Here is a 15,444-nt window from a genome sequence, read left to right as displayed (position 1 = left end):
AGAAATGAAATAACTTGAAACTTAAAATCAAAAGAATGAATTTCAATTATCATGCAAATCAAATAGAGAAAGAGAGCCTAACTTAGACCCTTGGTTGTCCCCTCATAGGCTGATAAGATTTTAATTTAAAACCCATTCATCAATCACAAACAAATCCTCAAACATCCAGGCAATTAAATGAAATAAGATCTATTATGAAATAGAATGTTTCTTTGATCTTTTTAGAGTGAGCTCAATTCTCTTAAGAACAAAGTGACAAGCTATTCCATAAATTCATATACTACATTAACACAATTTATATCTAAAACTATAGAAAGAAAATTTATGTAAAATGAAGCTTTATTCTATTCCATCATAAGTTGGATACATGCTCCAAGAGTCCTCTCCTTGGAATGGAGGTGGTACTCCTATTTTTACAAAAACATAAGCAACAAACTCATTAATGGAGGTCCAATAATCCCTCCTAGTTCCTCAAATCATTCATATGGTTACAACCAATATGAGACACATATTCCTTTATCCATGATTTTTCTCCATGAGGTATGCTTGACCCCTATACCAAATCTCCTTCAAATCTTCAAGAGAATTCGAATTTGAGTCTTGGAGGCCACATAAGAGTGTCTTGGAACCTTCCAAATCACCTACACATGTCACCAAATTCATTCCACCTTTAGGTATAAGAAAATACATGTTATTTTTCTAAATTTTAATCATAAATTCACTTTAAATACATAAAATAAATAACCTTGGAAAATGAAACTATGAACCCATATGGTAATGGAAATATAATGATAATGTGGTGAAATGAGGTGACAAAATGAGGATAAAGGTGAAAATGGAGTGAAATGTATGCTAATTTGGTGGCCCAACACCCTTCCTCCTCAGCAGGGTGCAGGAATAACACAAAAGTGATTAATGAATCAACTAAAGAATAGGAACAACATCACCATGCTGATTAATATTAAAAATAAACTCAGAATTACAGAAGCATAGTAACAATACTTTTCTATATGTCGTGTCCTTGTACATGAAAAATCGAGTTCCTTTATAGTCATTACAACTCGAAATTAGAAACAGATCAGTCATGAGAATCTCATGATTCTCATGCTGATCAAAAATAAAAGTAGTTACAACCTATTGCTAAATACAAATATACATTAGTTATGATTGCAACCACTTGGGTCTTGTTGCTTCCAAAATAAACAAGCCCTATTACTGAGACCTGTTATGTGGAATAGTACCCACATTTCCCAGTTTCGGTGCAACAACATTGAGTGAATTTCGGTTCGGGATGTCACAACATCACTGGCGACATCACTTTTGGTGTAACGATGGACGCTTGTATCAACGCGTAGTGTAACAGCATCCTGTAACAATATCCATTGTGTAACAACAACCTGTAACAACATCCAATGTGTAACAACAACCTGTAACATCATCCAGGGTGTAACAGCGAACCGTTCTATCCTTTTTTGCAGTTAATTGATGCTGCATGTCTACTTCATAGCTTTGTCTTTTCAAGCCATCACCTATAGAAGAGCTTCCAAAAATACTTCTTCAATATTCTCCCAGTTAGCCACAAAAAGGAATAAATCCTTGTATTATTTGGTAACATACAACAAAGTAACATGACAATAGAATAGGTTAAAAAGGTGAGGAAACAAGGAATTTGATCATGTAAAGTCATAGTTTTGGAGGACAGAAAGGTCAAAAATGGCGAAAGAATGTGCAGAAAATAGGTAAAAAACCACACCCAACATCTCCCCCCGACTTAAGCAACTACATGTCCCCATGCAAAGTCTCAGCTCCTTCTACTATACCTCCGATGCAAGTTTGTGAAATTGTAGGCACCAACAGTGTATTCATCCAGAGCTCTGAACCCTTGAATTTCCATCAACTGACGTGGCCAAGATTTGTCTTCATAGTCACATACGTGGTAATCCCACTGATACTGATAACCATATCAAAGGAAATCTGAATCTGAGGCAAATCCAGAATGCCCCCAGTGTTTGTACAATTCGAGCATATTCCGGCACCCGTGTAACAGCAACGAAAAATTTCTTGTACTAAAAAATATTCCCTTCTTGTAATTCAACGCTGCAAGCCCTAGTGCACTTGAGACATCCTTCTAGCACTCGACTTTTCATCTCTATATACAAATTGGGGTAGATCTTCACAATCCTTTTCCTATAGGCGACCGATTGTTCTCTGATTTCTGGAGTGCTCAAGAATAGTTTAAACTCACACCTGAGTTCATAAGCCATCCTTGGTTCAACTCTGACCCACAATGTTGTTCTCTCCTCGTTGGATTCTGCTCATTTCTTGGCTAGGTGCCACTCAATCTGATTCCTCATGAATGAAAGGAAGGCCCGCAACTCTAAATCCCCCATGTAGGAGAGAACACTCACCACCATCTTTGTGCTAACATATTCACACATGATATTGTGCAAGAACAACTTGCACAACAAGCTATGGTCATCAAAGTCACAGGAGTGAAAAATTTCCAAAAATGTATGGGTTGAAGAACCCAAATAGGACATATTCTCAAAAACTGCCTTTAATTGAAATAAGTAATAACGTTCCCAAAGGAACACTGGGTATGACGGGGACGACCACCTGCATGATAGTAGGTTTAGGGCAAGGTCACAGATTTTGGTCTTATCGTCCATCAGGTCAAAGACCTATCGATTTAACTGATACAACTGTTCATACTTATTCTTTATAACTTATTTGTTCTTCCATGCTTCCTCTTCTCTTTCCCATTCTTCTTTTTTCCATTTTTCTCTAAGGGAGTCCATCATTATTTTATGTACTTTGAGTGAGATCACTCCTTCCTGTAGAGAGAGTGCTAGCTACTTCTATTTTTGCATCTCTGGCAACAATAACATCTTCTTAGAACACCATCCTTCATCAAGATCCATTGTTCTTCCACATCCACTATCAATTGAGGGTGTAATAACCTCTTGAGGGTGAAATTGTTCCACCTCGGTTGCTGGTTCTTGTGTAACAACAAATTTGTCAGTGTATTTTGTCACAGTTTTTTTATCTTCCTGGTCAGATTCCATTTTCATAGTTGGTTCTTGTGTAGTAGCAGTGTTATCCATAGACTTTTGTACATCATTTTTCTCCAGACCGGCTTTTGTTTTCACTACTGGTTGTTGTGTAACAAAAATTTTGGTCTTAGGCTCATGGATGTTAGCTTCTTCTTCCTTCCCTTGGCTGACTTCCTCCTTCACTCCTGGTTCTAACGAAACAACATTGTCAGCCAAGGTCTCTTGTGTATCCATTACCCGATCACTTCCTATGGATTGTGCCGTCTCACTTGCTAGTTCTTGTGTAACAACAACGTCCTCAATGGGTTTTGGTGTAACAACTTCCCAAACTTCAGTTTGAGTCTCCCTCGAGGTGGTGTCTGCTACACAAACTTTAAATCATGTTGCCACCAACTTCTTAGCACAGGCTACGCACACAGTGCCTGGGACATCTCCCCTTCTAGCCCTATCCATGACCTCTGCCAAAGTATCTAGCCTTGGGTTCTTGGCTCTGCCTTTCCTTCTGCTAGATTTTCCCTTATTTCTCTATTTTATTTATCTATAATTTCAATTTTTGACAACAAGGATTGGGTTTCACTCTTACCAGGTGAATAAGGTTCCTCTGGCTGAGCCTGCTCCTCGTCCTTTTGCTCTGTTGCTTCTTTGTTCTTCCTTGTCATGGATGGGGACTCTAGGTGCCTGCTAACCCTTATCCTCTGCTTTGGCTGCCTGTCACCAATTGGTTTATCAAATGGCCTCTTTCTAACCCTTACTGTCGAGGGCTAGGGTTTCTCCTTTGTCACCTCTGAAGCTTCCTTAAACATCTCAGTTTGCCTCCTACGGGTGGTCCTGGGCATCTTCCTCATGAATTCTTCCCAATTATTGCCCTGTCGGCTCAAAGCATCCAACACAATGAGTTTGATAAGGCCATGGTTGGTGACACACTTTTCTAGATGTGCAACTGTTTTCACAGATGTGGCCATATGCCTAATGTTGCCTAGTAAGAAGTAAGGAAGGTTGACCAGCTGCTAATGTCGAAGGTGGTTCAACGATGAAAAGTGGTAATTAAACACAATTATTGCCCTTCCCTCACAAGTAATGTACTTGATGAGGTAGAGGGAAATATCAGCCCATGGCTGGGGGAGTGACAGTCTATCTATTCCCCTTCCTTTCTTTACCAGAAACTCTTCTTGGAGGAAATCTCGTTTCAGTGAGGGGTCATTGACCTTCCTGTTGAGCCACCTCTTCCCTTACATTGGTAATCCTGTTACTCTACCAATCACCTCTTTCGTGACCTCCAACTTCAACCCTCTAACCTCTATTTGGCTTCTTTCCAAATTCTTTGCAAATTCCATGGAAACACCACCGTCTGATCCTTCTAACCTCTAAAAGAATTCAAACCAGCCTGCATCCTTGAAAATTTGGCATGCTTCTAGGCAATCCTCCAAGGCTTCTATGGACCCTCGCTCGTGCCGTATTGCTGTTCCACCCATTTCTTATGCAAATTTAGTGCTATTTCACCTCCTTCTCCCTTCCTTTAGATGCTTTGGGGTCGTCGACACACAACTTAGTTGTTTCATCCTGCACTGTTATCTTCCAATTCTCCAAGCATTCTGAATGGGGATTCAATGCTTCCAGTAGGGGTAAATGGTAGGGTGGCACAGGTGAGGATTTAGAATTGGGAATTTTCACTTATGATTCATACTGAACAGTGAATTTTCCTTAATGGTGAGTCATGGGGAGGTCTTGTCGATGGTACACTTACCCTTTTTGGCATGATCAACATTAAGTAACAATAACTACCAGATCATCATGCCTTAATTGCAGGATTTTTTGAATAATCACAAATCATGCGACAGTCATGTCACAATATGATTCGTTCCCCCCCCCCTGCTTAAATATGACAGTCGTCCTCAGCCATCAAAAGTCATGTTAAGTTGCCATAATTACCAAATAAAGTGAATTCAATATTACCTTTTGATGACATACTTGGGTGATGTGGGGCGAAGTAACAGGCAGCGCGATGTGCAAACCAAGCTTCGACAGCAAGACATGTGAACTTAATTATGATGATGAGGATCATGGTGATGTCTGCTACTTATTACAATAAAATATCTCATTTATTCCTGAAAAGTCGTCGGTTGTTACAGGTGTAACAACCAAGACAACTGATATATATTATTTTAATTTCTACAAAATAAAAAAAAAAAGAGGAAAATATCATGTAACAGCGCTTATCATAAGATATGATTTGAAATATGAAATGTTTTTACAGAGTGTGTAACAGCTGCCACCAGGTGGTTTTCAACTACTACAAAAAGTGTCTGTCTGTGCTTGGGAAAGGTTTTCACAGCCGGATTATTATCATTATATCTATATATATATATATATATATATATATATATATATATATATATATATATATATATATATATATATATATATATATATATATATATATATATATATATATATATATCTATATATATATATATATATATATATATATATATATATATATATATATCTATATATATATATATATATATCTATATATATATATATATATATATATATATATATATCTATATATATATATATATATATATATATATATATATATATATATATATATAGATATATATATATATATATATATATATATATATATATATATATATATATATATATATATATATATTAAGTTTGAAGGTGTAATAGCCACCAACCGAAGTTGATTTTCATCTGTTACACTTATTGAAAAAATTAGAATTTTTGCAATGCAGGGGGACTTTCCTCTATTCCTGTAATTTGTAGATCTGAATTTATGACAATGTTGACAAATGAATCCCTTGAAGTAGGTTTGTGATATAATCGAATATGGTGCCCATTTGCAAGAAATGGTGTCTTCGCATTGTCAATGGTCACCAAATTTATAGTCCCATTGTCAAAGACTGCATCTACCTCATAGGGACCTAGCCATCTGGTGTAGAGCTTACCCTTGAAGTCTTTAAATATTGAGTCATATAAGAGAGCCCAATATCCTTTCTGGAACTTCTTTTTCTTTATGAATCTGTCATGCCACTTAGCTCTCTGCTGCTGGATAATCTATGTTTGCTGGATAGCAGCTAACCATTTCTCCTCCAATTCATTGAGCTGGTCCAATCCCTACTTTTGTGATGTAGCCAAATCCAAATTGACTTGCAATGTTGTTCTTAGCATCTTGATTTCAAATTCAATGGGGAATAAATGGTTATTACCATACCCAATTTCATATGGTGATAATCCAGTGGTATTCCTCCATGTAGTCTTGTATGCCCACAACACTTCTGGAAGTTTGTCAACCCAATTTCTTCGGTGACTAGCCATAGTCTTAGTAAGGATCCCCTCAATGACTTTTTTAGTGCTTTCCACTTGGCCATTTTCTTGTGGATGATAAGGTGTTGTGATTCTGTGATGGATTTTATATTTTTTGACCAACTCCTGGATCTTATGAGATGTGAATTGGGGCCCTCCATCTGTGACTATCTCCCTAGGTATGCCAAACCAGACAAAGATGTCTTCAAACAAAAAGTCTAAGACAACCTGCTCTATGGCTCTAGTTAATGCCTTCACCTCAACCCATTTTGTGACATAGTTAGTGCAGACCAGGATGTAGGATATTTGTCTAGATGAAGGATTAATTGGTCCCACAAAATCTAGAACCCACTTCTCAAACGGTTTTAAGACGATTTTGGGTTGTAACGACATCTCATTTGGTTGCAGTGGTTGCCCCATCCTTTGACAACTATCAAATCCCTTCACAAACTTCTTGGCATCCTGAAATATTGTTGGCTAGTAATACCATGTTGAAAGGACTTTGTATCCTATTCGTTTGTCTGTGAAGTGTCCTCCACAAGGTTCCTCATGACAGGCTTTAAGGATATCAAAGACCTCATCTTCTCTAACACAATGTCTGATCTGGAAATCTGGTCCAGTGTGATAGAGGTTCCCATCTATCCAGGTATATGTAGCACTTTGTTGTATGATCTTTCTTTTCTTCTTGGAGGAAAAATAATGTGGAAACGTCCCTGCAACAAGATAATTGGCTATATTTGCATAACAAGGTGAGTAATTAGAAACAACAAAAAGATATTCATCAGGGAAAGAATCTTCAGTGGGAATGCAAGTGTCACCAATAGTTAGCCTAGAAAGAAAGTCAGCTACTACATTATCTTTTCCAGGCTTATCTACAATAGTGATATCAAATTATTGTAACAACAATAACCAACGTGTAATCCTACCATCGATAATTGGATTATTCATTAAAAAATGAATGACAGAATGGTCAGTGTGTACAAATACTTGATACCCGGTGATGTAATGTTAGAATTTATTGATGGCATGCACGACTGCTAAGAACTCCTTTTCGGTCACTGTGTAGTTGACATCATTCGAGGCTAGATTTTTGCTTATGTAATAAATAGCATAAGGTTTCTTATCCTCCAACTGGCCCAAAACAACACCTACAAAAATATCTAATGCATCCATAGCTATGTGAAATGATAGTTCCCAATTAGGTCCTCGTAAAACTAGAGTTGCTGATACACAAAATTTCAACTTTAGAAGGACCTGCTCACCCTTCCCTGTCCACAAGAAATCAACATCCTTCATGAACAAGGAAAATAATGGCGATGCAATTTTTGAAAACTTTTCTATAAATCTCCTGTAATACCATGCATGCCCCAAAAAACGACATACCTCTTTTTGCGTTCTGGGGTTTGGAATTTTAGAATTACCTCTAATTTTGTAGGGTCTACCTTGATTCCATCAATATAAATGTAGTGTCCAAGCACGATCCCTTCAGTCATCATCATGTGACATTTTTCAGTGCTTAAGGAAACATTAGTCTGTAAACATCTTTCCAACACTTTTCCCAGATTGACTAATGCTATTTCAGAAGCATCTCCATAAGGTGTAAAATTGTCCATGAAGATTTCCAGGCAGTCATTCAACAAGTTAGAAAAATTCCTAGTATTTCCCTTTGAAAAGTTACTGGCGCATTGCAGAGTCCAAAAGGAAGTACTCTGTATGCGTAGGCTCCCCATGGACAAGTAAAGGTTGTTTTATCCTGATCTTCCAGGGCAATCTTTATCTGATTGTAGCCACTAAATCCATCCAAAAATGAAAAGAATTTCTTTCCGGAGAGGATATCGAGGACTTGATCTATAAATGGTAAGGGAAAATGGTCCTTTTGAGTGGCCTTATTGAGTTCTTTGTAATCAACACAGACTCTCCACTTTCCATTACTTTTAGTAACAATGACAAGCGGTGACACCCACCGACTGTTAGATATTGGATAAATAAAATTAGCACTCAAGAGTTTTTGTAGTTCTTCTTTCACCACCTCCTTTAGTGTAGGGTTCATGCGACACTATGGCTATCTGACTGGTTTGCAACCATCCTTCAAATAAATACAGTGAGTGCATAGGTTAGGGTGGATCCCTTTCATATCTATATAGTCCCATGCAAATGCCTTTTTGTATTTCTGTAACAGCTATAACAACCGTTGGTTTTGCTCAACAGTCAGGTTGGGGTTAACATTCAAAAACTTTCCAGATTCTATCTCAATTGGACTGCTGTCAATATTCAGAGTGGTTCTCATTTGTTCAAAATCTATATCTTCCACCTCTTCTTCCTCATTTGCATTCTTAACATAAGCGACAGAAAGTGAGTTACTAATAAAACCGTTAATGACATCATCTTCTGTCTCATTTTTGAAATACTGGGCTTTCCCTAGAGTGAGGAGTGGCAAGGAAAGATCTGACTCAGCTCAAACTCATCCCAACAAGGGTTGTACACATCCACATTTAGTTTTGGGGGGTAAAGATTAAGGTTCTATGTTGTCTAGGCATCTGAGATCACCATAGATCCTGACCTGCAGCCTATAAATGCATTCACAGTGGCTAGCCAAGGTCTCCTTAGGATCAAAGGATGCCCCCCTAAATTGGATTTGGGCTGTAAGATAAGAAAATCAGCTGGATACCTCCAGGAAGCTATTGTAATCACTACATCCTCTAACATCCCCTCAGGTTTAACACAATAGGTATGTCTGCTAATTCAAGCACAATAGGAATATTTCTGAGTCCTTGTAACTTGAGAGTGATAAATAGGTATTTTTTCATTACATTAATGGTAGCCCCGAGATCGATCAATGTGTTGGCTATGGGCTGATCATTAATGTAGACAGTGACCGTAGGATTTCTTGGATCATTGTACTTAGTTAGGAGAGGCTGAGAAGACATTAATTCAGATAATTTCCCCATCACATGTATGGTGGTAGGGTCTTTAGGCTTCCTCCCAGGTTTCTTTATGCACAAATCTCTCACTGTTTTAGCATAAATAGGTACTTCTTTAAGGGCTTGTAACAGAGGGATTCATACATGAAAATTTTGCAACTCCCTAAGAAAATCAGATTCAGGCTGTGAAGTCATCCTAGGTTTAGCCAATCTCTAAGGATACAAAGGGTTCTGCGTTACAATAGTCGAATTTGCTATTACAGGTGTATCATCCTTCCCCGAGTTGGTTGTTACACCAACAACAGTTCTTCGCAAGTCGAATGTTACAGATGTCACAACTTCCTCTATATCAGTTGTTGTAGGCACAATAGACACCTGAGAGCCTTCGACATCTCCTCTGGATGGTTCACAGTCCTCCTCTGTAATGACAGGGGAGTGACTTGGGTTAATTACCTTGCGTGATCGCAATTGTATTTCATTAAGTGCCATGGGGGTAAGAAGGTAGGTCTGGAAGGTAGTTGGAGCCTCTACGCCCTGAGTTGCTTTACTAATTGGGTTTGGGTTAGGTTGCACAAGTAGTTGGGGTCGGACAGGTGGTGGAGGAGCAGGAGCTTGGAAAGGGGGTAACTACAGTTGTTGTTGCATGAGTAGTCTAGGGAGAGTTGAATTATGGGTATTTCCTCTCCAATTCTGGTTCCAAGGATATGGTTGAGATTAAGGATATTGAACAGGAGGAGATGGAGACCACTGGTTTTAGGGTGAAGGAAACTGTGCTGAAGGAGGGGTAGGATATTTCCACGAATATTGCTGAGTATTATATGCATTGGTCCACGAATTGAAAGAGGAAAAGTCTTGAGACATACCTGGAGGTCGCGGTTGCCATGGCCTCCTTAGTGTGATGAAATAAGAGGACTGCACATCCTCACTTGATTCTCCAAGTACTATCTTTAGTCTAGGAAGCTCCATACATTTCCTTGTCGAATCCTCCAGCTCGAAAATATTACATAGGCTGATGTTGTTCAATCCACATTCCCTCAAAGGATGTTTCTTCTGACAATTCATACAGAACACAGCCAGGGGTGTGTCAGCTTCGATTTGTGTCTTCTTGATCTATGCTATTATTATCTGGGCAAAGAGAGTACTGAGGATATCAATTTTGAAGTTTTCAAAAAAATTCCCGATTTCTGTTCTGGTAACTCCCCCTCTAGCATATTTTTGTATCCAGGCGAATGCATCTCGAATTGTACTCCTCCCTTTGGATGACCCTCTAGAGAATCTTAGGTAGAGCTTTGCAATTTCAGCGAATGGTTCTTGCGATATATCCCCTTTCCCTAATAGGTTCAGGGTGTCAAGGCAGTCATCCCTCATTCGCCTGATAAATATAGTCTTCAAGATTTCCTGTTTTTAATCACCGTGTTTAGATCTTTGCAAATTATAGTGGAACTGTTCCACATAATCTTCTAGGCTTTCATCCTCCTTCTGTGTCATTCTAAATATCTCCTCCCTTAAGTCCCTGGTTTTGCAATATTCCTGGTATTTTGATAAGAACGTCTCCTTCATATCATTCCACGTTCAAATAGAAATGGAGCCCAATCCCATGAACCATCTCAAGGTTTCCCCTTTTAAAGTGGCAGGAAATAATTTTAATTTTTGAGCATCTGCAGTATAATCATAGCTTCTGCATAAGATATCAAGCTCAAATAGAAAGGTGTCTGGATCTTCCACAGTCATCCCATGAAAGGATGGTAAGGATTATAAAGGAATATTCTTCATAGGAGCTTTACCTCTGATATCCCCAATTGGGAACTCAAAGGTGGTGATAGTAGCATCTGTTTTAGAATTGTTGTCATTGTTTCCCCCCATGACTAATTCTTCTAACCTTTGTTGTAGCAGACGCCCTTCAAATTGTTCTTGTGATGGCCTTGTAGATGTGATTAGTGCCTTAGATACCCCTGGGGCTGGTTGTTTCACTGCACTACCTATATCTAGATATTAATAAACCAACAAGTGCTTTTTCATCTCAGGTGTTCGATACTCCCCCTTAGTTTCCCCTTGCCCCTTGGTCCTTAAGTTTTGGCTACTCGCTTCCCCTTCTTGCTCATGAATCAAATTCTTGGTCTTGGGGGTATGGGCGCTAGCTTTAGAATGATACGGTCCCGAGATGGAGGAATCAGAGGTTTCTGCTTTTGCTATGGGAGTAATAGCTTTCTGCAGCCATGTTTTCCTTGCATTCCTTTGAGAGTTGAACTGTTCCTTTTCTTCCTTGGAGATTAGTTCCTGGATAAATGTCTTCCTTCCCAAATATACACTCTTCCTTTCCTTTTTACGACCCATTTTTCCTATGACTTATTAGAGTGGGGGTGATTTCAGTATCTCTATAATTCCTACAATTGCACACATGGACCCTATGTGTATTAAATCACACCCTAAGTGTCTCAATCTTCAATAGTGGTGAGCCCGCCCAGGTATGTTAGAGTGATGCGCAGGTTCTTACCTCTTGTCTTACCACCCAACAACTGTGGAGCTGAAGACACGCTAAACAAAACATCAAAATGTCACAAGTGCCCTAGTAATCAGAATGGTGAGCCCACCCATGTATGTTAGAGTGATACACAAGTTCTTACCTCTTGTCTTACCACCCAACAACTGTGGACTAGGAACACTCTATATCAAACAAACAACTTGACTGACCGTATCGTCAACTGCAATCCCCGACAACGATGCCAAAATGTAGTGCTTTTTAATCAATCTTAATTGACTGAGACTGCAACATTTAATTATCAACCTAGGGTAGGTCTTGCTGTTTCAATGAAGTTCGCACTATCTGTGCTGATACACTCTAACCAAGAATAAGGAAATGCAGAAAACAGTAAAAGATGTCATTGATATAAATTTCTGAATCAAACCATGCATGTAGACATAAAAACACTCTACAGAATTCAATCACACTTCATAGTTATCAAAATAAAGGTGCACCACACAGGAACTAATATCTACTCCAGCTGGTTACTACCATTCTGTTGATTGACTCAGTTTAAAAACATAATATAAATGGAAAAAAAAAACGAATGTAATCCACGATTTGTACAACAACAATGAGAAACCATAAATTAATTAGCTAAACTATAATGTACACTACCTCTATCACTGCAATCCATAGCAAAGAGGAGTGCCCTTCCTCCTGAGAAGGGTGCAGGAATAACACAAAAGTGATTAACGAATCAACTGAAGAACAATAAAAGCATCATTGTGCTGATTCATATTAAAAATAAACTCAGAATTACAGAAGAAAAGTAACAATACTTTTCTATATTTCGTGGTGTTGTACATGAAAAATCGAGTTCCTTTATAGTCATTACAACCCGAAATTAGAAACAGATTAGTCATGATAATCTAACGATTCTCATAATGATAAAAAATAAAAGTAGTTACAACCTATTTGCTAAATACAAATATACATTGGTTATGATTGCAACCGCTTGGGTCTTTTTGCTTCCAAAATAAACAATCCCTACTACCGACAACTATTATGTGGAATAGTACCCACATTTCCCAGCTTCGGCGCAACAACATCGAGTGAATGGTGGTTCGGGATGTCACGACATCACTGGCAACAACATTTTTGGTGTGACGGCGGACTCTTGTATCAACGCATAGTGAAACAACATCCAATGTGTAAGAACAACCTGTAACAACATCCAATGTGTAACAACAACTTGTAACAACATCCAAGGTGTAACAACGAACCGTTCTACCCTTTTCTGCAGTTAATCCACGCTGCATGTTTGCTTCATAGCTTTGTCTTCGCAAGCCATCACTTGAAAAGAAGAGCTTCCCAAAATACTTCTTCAATACTCTCCTAGTTAGCCACAAAAAGGAATAAAGCTTTGTATTATTTGGTAAAATACAAAAAAGTAACATGACAGTAGAATAGGTTAAAAAGGTGAGGAAACAAGGAATTTGATCATGTAAAGTCATAGGCTTGGAGGATAGAAAGGTCAAAACTGGGGAAATAATGTGCAGAAAATAGGTAAAAAACCACACCCAACATGTACCAGAGCCAATATTCCAAGCGAGATCATAACCAATGATATGAAAAGTATCCATAATGGCTTTCCATATCGTGGATATGTTGCTCCTATTCTTATTTTTAAGATGAATCCATTGTGTCAGAGTAAGTGGGTGGATATGTTGCTCCTATTCTTATTTTGAAGATAAATCCATTGTGTCAGAGTAAGTAGGTGGATATAGTTCTGTTTCACCATCTAAGTCCATAAGTTTTTTGTGGACAAAAATCACCATCCACTCTTTGCAGCAAGGGCCTAAGAGAAATGAGAGAGGTTCTTAATTCCCCATCTACCTCATTTTTGGGTAGAGCAATCCCATTCCATTAGACACAGGAAAAACTATTGCCATCCTTTGTACCTCTCCATAAGAAACCACAACAACATTTTTGGATTTTATTCAAGATGCCTTTGGGGATCCATGCCAAAGACATCCATAGTAGAAGGATCTCTTCTAGAATAAACTTAATTAGGACTAGTTGGCGAAATCTCGATAACCACCTATGGCTCCATGAGTTTAGTCTTTTTTCAATCCTGGCAATTAGCCATATCTAATCAAACTTCCCATTGTCATTGGGCTTGAGATGAAATCCCAAATATGAGTCCCTATTCAAAGGCAGAGTGTTGGAACAAAAACTACTCAAGCGCATATGAGATATCTGCCTGAGATAATCTTGTAGTAGATACTATAGATTTCAAATGATTAACATCCATTCCTGTAGCTCTACAAAATAAATTAAGGATACCTTTAAAAGAGTCAATGTCATGATGAGAGCCATTCAAAAATATCAGGACATCATCAACAAAGAGCATATGTGTCAAGTTGATGTTATTGTCCATCAGAGCACCAATTATATTCCCCCTCCTGTTAGCCTCCCTAACCATTCTATTGAGACCTTCCATAATCAAGAGAAAGAGAAGGGGAGAGAGAGGGAATCCTTGTGCTAAGCATGGAATAAGTCCAAAGGAGCACCAGATTAATACCGCAAAGTTTGCATATGTGATGCAACACATGATGCATTTGATAAAATTCATAATGAATCCCAAATTAGTAGGGAATATACGAATGTATAGCCAATTTTCCTTATCAAAAGCCTTTGCTAAGTCAATATTCAAAACCATTCATTTCCATGTTTTTATTTTTAGGCTGTGTAATCCTGCTTGAGTGATGCCAATAGCCTCATGTATCTCTGTGTTATCCAGGAAGGAAAATTTCTCACGTGAGATGTGTTGACATAGTATGGGCTAGATCATATTAGTAATAATTTTGGAGAAGATTTTGTAAATACAATTACACAATGAAATGGGCATGAAATAGTTAATTTTTTTTAGGTTATAGGTCTTGGGGATAAGGACAATGAAGGTTGTATCGAATGCATCATACATTTTTCTAGAATATCTGCATTCCTCCACTACTTTAAAAAGACTTGATCCAATTATCTCATAGAATCCCAAGGAACATTCTAGCAGCAAACCATCCAGCCTAGGACTTTTATCTTTCTTAAACCATTGAAGGGTCTCTTCCAGTTCACCAGGTGTAATCGGGGCCATGAGATCTCTATTATGTATTCTTCAACAAAATCAAGGAAACAATATTGCAATCTATGAGATCTATGTTAAGGTAGAATGTCTAGGGTTCGTAAATATGGTTCTAAAATGTCAAAATTCCATATTTTCAAGATAACTAAAATTGGACTTCTTCACACCATTTTCATCTTCCAATGACCAGATGGTGTTGATGGCCTTCCTACCTTTGGCATATTGTTGAAAGAATTTCGTATTGTCATCTCCTACATGTAGCCATATAGCTCTATTCTGAAGTCTCCAGGCCTCCTCTCTAGCTTCCAACATCCTTCTTCTATCTGGTTCCAGTTGAATGCCCTGTGCTTTGGAATCAGAAGAGTCATAGCCACCACCATCAGGTTGTTCTAATAACTCTAATTTAGATTCAATGAGTTTCAAGGCTTCCTCATATTTTTTCTTTTTATTCCTATCCCATACTATAGTCTCTCTCCTGAGATTTTGAAGGTTTTCAACAAATTTCCTGGCCACAGAGAGATCCCCTTCAGC

This window comes from Pinus tabuliformis, chromosome 7, assembly GCF_031772625.1.
Source record: "Pinus tabuliformis cultivar Carrire ecotype Pingquan chromosome 7, CPIR1, whole genome shotgun sequence".
Taxonomy (NCBI): Eukaryota; Viridiplantae; Streptophyta; class Pinopsida; order Pinales; family Pinaceae; genus Pinus; species Pinus tabuliformis.
The sequence above is the reverse complement of the archived record's forward strand: the minus strand, read 5'-3'. Positions refer to the sequence as shown.